The following is a 9,251-nucleotide window of genomic DNA, read 5'->3' as shown; positions in this document are numbered from 1 at the left end:
CATGCACTCGTCTTGAGAAAACTTTCAAAACTCCAGACAAATCATTTTTTCCCTCTGCAAAATTTCCTCAAAATTTAGCCCTGCCTTCAGAAATAACCACATCTAACAATCTGGTGTATGTAATTTTAAAGCTGATTCTAGACTTTCACTCATAATTGTTCATGAGTCTGAGGTATGAAGGCTGATTATGACCATGATATGGCAGTGGCATGTGACAAGCTTTATATGGGCAGTACTTTGACAGGATGGCATGTGAAGGGAAGTCCCTCACAGCAAGAGATCTTGCAGAGATCAAGGCAAAGACTCACCACCTAGAAGGGCAAGATGCGAGAGAAGGCCCAGTGGAAAGGGAATCGGAGGGTGATGTCACCTTCCAGCACAGTGGGGGATCTCTGGGTCAGAGAGCTCTGAAAGGCAGCAGTGGCTTGAAGTCTTATGGGTTCCAGGTTATAGTTATCTCATCTATGCCGTTACCGTTATCTATGCCCAGCAGGTTTGGGGTTCAGTTTTTCAGAGTATGCCAAGAAAGCAGGTTCTAAATGGTGAAAATCAGTCTATTTGGACTACATTTAAAGTAATTAAATATTCAAAAATTTGAGCTTCTTGGGGAATATTTTAGGGAAGGGCTCCATCTCACACTTCTGCAGCCATTCTGCAGCACACTCCACTCCCAGCCCCAAGCTTAAGTTGCCTTCTTATTGCGCCTGATGGGTCATTTCCTCCTAAATGCCACCACAGTTACCCCAGCACCTGAGGGACACTGGCTTAGCTTGTCATTCTATGAGGTGCTCTCTCTTGCCACCATCTTGTTCTTTCACAGCATTGATCTGAGTTTCCTAGAAAATGGGACTTTTTACTGTTACCCATGGGCTAAAATGGTTTGTCTATAACTGTGTAAGTACCAGGCACCTCTCCTACAAATGTTTGCAGAAATGAACTTGTGTCATTGCTCCTGTTTGTGTTTATGGCCGTGTTGACATGTATTGGGGGCCAAGTAAAGTTGATATGACCAGATCATATGATCTGTAAGTCATTTTCTGATCTTCTACTGAGTGCCCGTGGTGGCCACCAGGACCACAGAGCATGGCATGTGCACTCTGACTTGAGCAACTCATGATCTAATAGGCAATCTGGCCACATACACTTTACAGCATTCTTGAGGCAAGAATACTGGATTGAATTGGCATTTCCTCCTTCGGTGGACCACGTTTTGTCAGGACTCTTCACTGTGACCTGTCCATCTTGGGTGGCCCTTCACAGCATGGCTCATAACTTCATTGAGTTATTCAAGCCCCTTTGCCTCAACAAGGCTGTGGTCCATGAAGGGTACCTTGATGCTGGGAAAGATTTAAGGCAAAAGGAGAAGAAGGCTGCAGAGGATGAGATGGTTAGATAGCATCACCTAACCAATGGGCATAAATTTGAGCAAACTCTGCGAGATAGTAGAGGACAGGAGAGCCTGGTGTGCTGCAGTCCATGGGGTCGCAAAGAGTCAGACACGACTTAGCAACTGAATAACAATAAATGGGCACATAACAAAGTTCCTTCTTTATGTTTTAGAAATACCAAGGCAGATAGACAACAAAAATGGATAAACACAAATGTATTCGGTTTTCAGTGAGCATATTTAGTCAGACTTAGGTTTAAGGGAGCTGGCAAAGTACATGGCTATAAACAGGGACTCTGGATCCAGCCAGCCTGGATTTCAATCCTGACTCTTCCACTTCCTGGCTGAGCGATCTTGTGTAAGCTTTTGACCTCTCTGTGCCTCAGTTCCCTCATCTGTAAACCATGGATAGCAATAGTACCTAACTCATGGGGCAGTTTTGAGGACAAAACCAGGTAATATCTGTAAAGCACATTCAACAGCACCTGGCACATAGCAAATACCAAGTGAGTGCTTATTAAATCAGCAAATTCTGACCTCACCAGACACTGCTGTGTAGCCTCAGGATTCTGTCATTTAGCTCAATAAACAGAACTTGGACAGTCTGTAAAACAGGGCTAAAATTTGTGCTCCACTGAGATGTGATGTACATGAAACACAGCCTCCTGCAAAGCATGGTGTATGGTAATCCTTATCCTTGACGGAGGCCTGGAAGCCCTCCGATCCTCCCATGCCCCAGTGGGTGTTATTGCACCTCTTGAATGTTCTACATGGATGGCCTCCCTTCCCATGACTTAAGCCTCCAATAGCTAAACTGCAGGGTATAACTTGCATTTCACTCTCCCAGTTATCTCTGTTGCCATTTCAGATCACAGAGGTCACAGTAATGATTTGAAACCAGATGACTGGTATTCCTAGCCTCTTCTCATTTAGATAAATAAGTATCAGTAGATCAACATCCTGACATGTGCTGCTCATCCCCAAACACTCATTTATGCTTTTTCCACACCCTGTCATGGGCATGTGCTTTTGTTGTGCATCAGACACAACCTGCTGTTATAGCAGAGGTAACTGGGAGCCTTGGCCCGAGTGGGAAATTCAGATCAACAGGAATACTCATTATTTGTGATCAGCTTCTAATTAGCTCCACCATTTCTGTGCTCTTCCGAGCCCAGCTCTGGTTTTTCATATGTCTACTCCCCTGGTACTTGAAGAAGCATATTGCTTTCCAGCACTGGCAGTCAGTAGCCAGGGTAGACAAAAGAACCCAGCGCCTGCAAAGACAGTTCCCTACAGGGAAGGAGTGCCAGTGAGAAGAGCCAGACAGGCAGCTCCCTGCGATGCTTTCAGAAAAACAGCCATTGTAGGGGCCACTTCTGTTACAGGGACCCCAAACAGATTGCTTTAAAATTATTTGTGAATACATTAAAACTGCCATTACTTAAAATTGCCCAGCACATCAAGACACTTTGCAGACCTCACCTTGGGGCTTAATTCCTGAGTCATGTCAAGAGCTGCCACACTTCCAGGCATGTTGGAGGCAGCCAATGGACCATGATCCAGTCTCCTGGGAGATGTCAGGCTGGTGGAGGAGCTGAAGGAACCAAGGGTGTGCTAGTGGGTTTTTCCACACTTGTGTTTTCACTCATAACATAATGGAAACTGCTCCTTCCATCTTCCCTGCCACCTTGGCCTTGAGATGTATGTGATGTTGAACCTGGAAAGGGCCTGAGGGATTTTATATGGCAGGAAAGGCTAGGTTTTTCTGGTCCTCCATGACTGACTCTCTGACATTTCTAATCTTCAGACAGTTAGCTGGGCACACCTGATATATGTATAGCAATACCAATGTACTCAGTTCAGTTCAGTTCAGTCGCTCAGTCGTGTCCGACTCTTTGTGACCCCATGAATCGCAGCACGCCAGACCTCCCTGTCCATCACCAACTCCTGGAGTTTACCCAAACTCATGTCCATCGAGTTGGTGATGCCATCCAGCCATCTCATCCTCTGTCTTCCCCTTCTCCTCCTGCCCCCAATCCCTCCCAGCATCAGGGTCTTTTCCAATGAGTCACCTCTTCACATGAGGTGGCCAAAGTATCGGAGTTTCAGCTTTAGCATCAGTCCTTCCAAAGAACACCCAGGACCGATCTCCTTTAGGATTCATTGGTTGGATCTCCTTGCAGTCCAAAGGACTCTCGACAGTCTTCTCCAACACCACAGTTCAAAGGCATCAATTCTTTAGCGCTCACCCTTCTTCACAGTCCAACTCTCACATCCATACATGACCACTGGAAAAACCATAGCTTTGACTAGACCCATCTTTGTTGGCAAAGTAATGTCTCTGCTTTTGAATATGCTATCTAGGTTGGTCATAACTTTCCTTCCAAGGAGTAAGCGTCTTTTAATTTCATGGCTCCAATCACCATCTGCAGTGATTTTGGAGCCCAAAACAATAAAGTCTGACACTGTTTCCACTGATTCCTCATCTATTTCCCATGAAGTGATGGGACCAGATACCATGATCTTCATTTTCTGAACGTTGAGCTTTAAGCCAACTTTTTCACTTTCCTCTTTCACTTTCATCAAGAGGCTTTTTAGTTCCTCTTCACTTTCTGCCATAAGGGTGGTGTCACCTGCATATTTGAAGTTATTGATATTTCTCCCGGCAGTCTTGATTCCAGCTTGTGTTTCTTCCAGTCCAGCGTTTCTCATGATGTACTCTGCATATAAGTTAAATAAGCAGGGTGACAATATACAGCCTTGACGTACTCCTTTTCCTATTTGGAACCAGTCTGTTGTTCCATGGCCAGTTCTAACTGTTGCTTCCTGACCTGCATATAGGTTTTTCAAGAGGCAGGTAAGGTGGTCTGGTATTCCCATCTCTTTCAGAATTTTCCCACAGTTTATTGTGATCCACACATTCAAAGGCTTTGGCATAGGCAATAAAGCAGAAATAGATGTTTTCCTGGAACTCTCTTGGTTTTTCGATGATCCAGGGGATGTTGGCAATTTGATCTCTGGTTCCTCTGCCTTTTCGAAAACCAGCTTGAACATCTGGAAATTCACGGTTCACATATTGCTGAAGCCTGGCTTGGAGACTTTTGATCATTACTTTACTAGCGTGTGGGGTGGTGACTGAGAGGAACTGCTTCATGTCCCAGGTCAGGGGTGGCACCCGAGAGGAGCAACCCCATGTCCAAGAAGTGGTGGCTGCACGGGCACAGGAGGGCAGAGAGGAGCTACTCCACGTTCAAAGTCAGGAGGGGTGACCTTGTCCAAGGTAAGGAGCAGCAGCTGCACGTTGCTGGAGCAGTCGTGAAGAGACACCCCACGTCCAAGGTAAGAGAAACCCAAGTAAGATAGTAGGTGTTGCGAGAGAGCATCAGAGGACAGACACACTGAAATCACATAATCACAGAAAACTAGCCTATCTGATTACATGGACCACAGCCTTGTCTAACTCAATGAAACCAAGCCATGCCATGTGGGGCCGCCCAAGACCGGTGGGTCATGGTGGAGAGGTCTGACAGAAAGTGGTCCACTGAAGAAGGGAATGGCAAACCACTTCAGTATTCTTGTCTTGAGAACCCCATGAACAGTATGAAAAGGCAAAATGATAGGATACTGAAAGAGGAACTCCCTATGTTGCTAGGTGCCCAATATGCTACTGCAGATCAGTGGAGAAATAACTCCAGAAAGAATGAAGGGATGGAGCCAAAGCAAGAACAACACCTAGCTGTGGATGTGACTGATGATAGAAGCAAGGTCCAATACTGTAAAGAGCAATATTGCATAGGAACCTGGAATATTAGGTCCATGAATCAAGGCAAATTGGAAGTGGTCAAACAGGAGACGGCAAGAGTGAACATCGACATTCTAGGAATCAGCAAACTAAAATGGACTGGGATGGGTGAATTTAACTCAGATGACCATTATATCTACTACTGTGGGCAGGAAACCCTCAGAAGAAATGGAGTAGCCATTATGGTCAACAGAAGAGTCTGAAATGCAGTACTTGGATGCAATCTCAAAAACCACAGAATGATCTCTGTTCATTTCCAAGGCAAACCATTCAATATCATGGTAATCCAAGCCTATGCCCCAACCAGTAATACTGAAGAAGCTGAAATTGAACGGTTCTATGAAGACTAGAAGACCTTTAAGAACTAACACCTAAAGAATATGTCATTTTTATTATAGGGGAGTGGAATGCAAAAGTAGGAAGTCAAGAAACACCTGTAGTAACAGGCAAATTTGGCCTTGGAGTATGGAATGAAGCAGGGCAAAGGCTAATAGAGTTTTGCCAACAGAATGCACTGGTCATAGCAAACCTATGTACTAGTGTATACCAATATATTGGTATATACCAGTGTACCAATTTATACTGATATAAACCCAAATGTACAATAATTGATGAATAGACAGAATATGTATCTATGCAGGGCTTCCCTGATAGCTTAGTTGGTCAATGACATATTATTCAACCATTAAAAAAGATTGAACTAAAAACTTAAGGAGAAAGAAAGAAGAAAGTACTGATACTTGTTCCAACCTGAACCAACCTTTAACTTATTTGAATGGGGGTAAGTTCCAGAGAATGGCTTTTCTTTCTAGAGAAGGATGTGATGGGTAATTTCTAGCTAGTGATATTCTAGAGGGGGATTCAGATGTTGGGTAGGGCTTGGGAGTAGGTTTTGGGAGGCTGCTCCAAAATCACTACAGATGGTGACTGCAGATGGTGACTGCAGATGGTGACTGCAGCTTACTCCTTGGAAGGAAAGTTATGACCAACCTAGACAGCATATTCAGAAGCAGAGACATTACTTTGCCAACAAAGGTCTGTCTAGTCAAGGCTATGGTTTTTCCTGTGGTCATGTATGGATGTGAGAGTGGGACTGTGAAGAAAGCTGAGCACCGAAGAATTGATGCTTTTGAACTGTGGTGTTGGAGAAGACTCTTGAGAGTCTCTTGGACTGCAAGGAGATCCAACCAGTCCCTTCTGAAGGAGATCAGTCCTGGGATTTCTTTGGAAGGACTAATGCTAAAGCTGAAACTCCAATACTGTGGCCACCTCATGCGAAGAGTTGACTCATTGGAAAAGACTCTGATGCTGGGAGGGATTGGGGGCAGGAGGAGAAGGGGAAGACAGAGGATGAGATGGCTGGATGGCATCACTGACTCGATGGATGTGAGTCTGAGTGAACTCCGGGAGTTGGAGATGGACAGGGAGGCCTGGAGTGCTGCGATTCATGGGGTCAGAAAGAGTCAGACACGACTGAGTGACTGAACTGAAATGAACTGGGAGTAGATGTATGTTACACTCATACACATGTGAAAGGTTCTCTCTGGTTGAATTTACTGATACAACACCTAGAGGAGGATATAACACTTTAAAAGGATAACTTTTGGAAGGACAGGATATGAAGAAAGTGCAACCCGCAGCTTTAGCTTTAGCCATTTGCTTGTCTCTGATAATAGCTGCAACTCACCTGCAGCCTCCAATCCATGACAGGGCAGCAGAATTCCCAGGGATCTTGCTGTTCAGGCTGAAGGGATGTAGCAAAAAGACAGGTATTCCAAAGGCCTGTGAGGCATCCGCTGATTGGTTGTCAGCTGCAGAGCCAAGAGTAACATCAGCACCCCGAACGTGTGGTTCCCTAGCACCCATTGTGTTTGTTAACTTCCCTGAACAAGCACCAGCAGATGGTAGGGGAGGCCAGCCTTGGATCAATACTGTAGGGTGGTAACATCTGTGTGGGGCTTTGGGGTTGGGGGAGTTGAAGTTCTAAGCTCACTGACCTGCTTCAGGGATTCAAATCCCCTGTTCAGTGCTGCACGGCACAAGTTGATTCTCGAGGAGGAATTGGAAGAAAGGAAAACTCCATAATCCAGGTCACACCCCAAGGTTTGAACACATAGTTTTAATTGGTTTGGAGGCTGTTCTTTAAGCTCAGTTAGGAGCTGGGGAGGCTCTGGTTTGCACAGCGAGGCAGGGACCTGTTTATGTGTACAAGCTGATTTTTGCACATATTCTGGTCAATATGCTACAGGCTTTGTGTAGACCCCATGTGTGGGCACAAATAACTTTGCCAAGTGAGAACAAAGCCAGTGGCCTCTGCAGAAACCAAAGCTACAAGTGAAGCCTCGAGAGATATAACTAGGCTACTGCTCTCTGAGCTCTTTCTCTGAGCGAGGCCCTTGGTTAGACACACTGGGCAGTAGGATGAGAGGAAGGAAAATCAAGGAGGGAATGTTATCAGGAGCCAGGAGCACAGGCCTAGGGAACCTCTGTGCCCCAGAGCCACTGACATGTTAGTGAGGTCACTCGCCTCTTACCTGGCCAGAACTGGATCGGCTTTGTGTCTCCTGTCCTTTTCCCACCCACGCCGGTACCTAAGCCTCCAGACTCAGCCAACCACCAAGGTCCCCCAGTTCTAAGTCAGAGATGTCTTGACCCCACTTTCTCCCATGGCCATGGTCTGAATTCAGGCCCTCATTCTTTCTGGTGTTCTAACTGCTCTCTACTCCCAGGACCTCAAATCTGTCCTCCACACTGCTGATGAGGAACTATCTAGAAGCACTGACAGGACCACTGAGATAGGCTCTGGGCTTTCTGTAGGTAAGGGGAGGAAGTCTCCAGTTCAAAAGCAGCCCACATCAGCAGCGCTGGACAGCCACTCTGGCGCTCTACCCTACAGCCTAAAGGGCGGAACAACAGGCACGGAGCTGGCTGTCACTCCCGGGGGAAATGGGCAGTCAAGAAGTGGGCCACCCAGAAATGTGGACCTTGTGCCTCCTGTGCCCTCTATGCAAATGCCCAATGCTTCCCGCCTGACTCTTAAAAATAGTCTTTGCACTTCATGTGGCACCTTTCATCGGAGGATTTCACAAAAGAACCTCAAAGCAATCTGCTCACAGACCTGGATCACAGGCTTCCCTTTCCCAGCAGTGTCTGAGGGCAGGAGGAGAAGACAGGGGAGCAGGGCCCTGGCGCTTCCTTGGGAGACTTTCTTCTGCTTCGGAATTCCTTCCTGGCCCTCTGAAATCTAAAGTAGAATCCCATTTAACATGAAGAATATAAACAAATAGCACTGTGTGTTTGAGCATGAGCCTGAGGGGCGGGGGAGCAAAGAAAGTCAGGACGAACTGAATGGTCAGCAGTGTTACTTCCTCTGGGAAGGAGGACGGGGGCGGGCTATGTGGGATGATTGCTCCTTTCACTTCTGGGCTGTATGATTTTTTTTTCAAGAAAGTATATTTATTGCTTGGGTAATATTTAAAAAATCTCTTTGTAGTGTATCATGAATATTGGTGAAAAAAGTAATGAAGCATTTTGGTGGGGCAGTAAACCAGTACCATGCAAATCTCAAACCACTAAAATATTAAACAAGTAACGAACATTTATATTGAATATAAATATAAATGAATATTGCCCTTGCTTCTTCAAAACAAGCTTTAGATGCTGCTTTTCTTGGACTTAGACATGGAAAGGAAAATATTTTTAGTATTAGGTTATTAATAGAAGATACTCATATCTTGCTTGCAGTGGTAGTTACACAGCTTAATGTGTTTGTCAAAACTTAGCAGTGTACACTGAAAATAGTGAATTTTACTCCATGTAACTTATGCCTCCAAAAGAAGTAAAACAATAGGTTATCATTAGACGATGGTTGGCAGTCCACAATAACTACCACCGCTAATTGCAGATTTTTTCCATGTAAGACAGTTTATCAGCTTAAATACAGTATTTCATGTATTCCTCTCAGTGAGCCTGACACCATCATAATTCTCTTTTACAGATAAAATAATAGATGCTTGGAGATGTCATGTGCACAATGGCACAGCTGGTAAGCAGCTGGTCTGG

Source organism: Ovis canadensis, chromosome X (genome assembly GCF_042477335.2).
Source record: "Ovis canadensis isolate MfBH-ARS-UI-01 breed Bighorn chromosome X, ARS-UI_OviCan_v2, whole genome shotgun sequence".
NCBI lineage: Eukaryota > Metazoa > Chordata > Mammalia > Artiodactyla > Bovidae > Ovis > Ovis canadensis.
The sequence above is the reverse complement of the archived record's forward strand: the minus strand, read 5'-3'. Positions refer to the sequence as shown.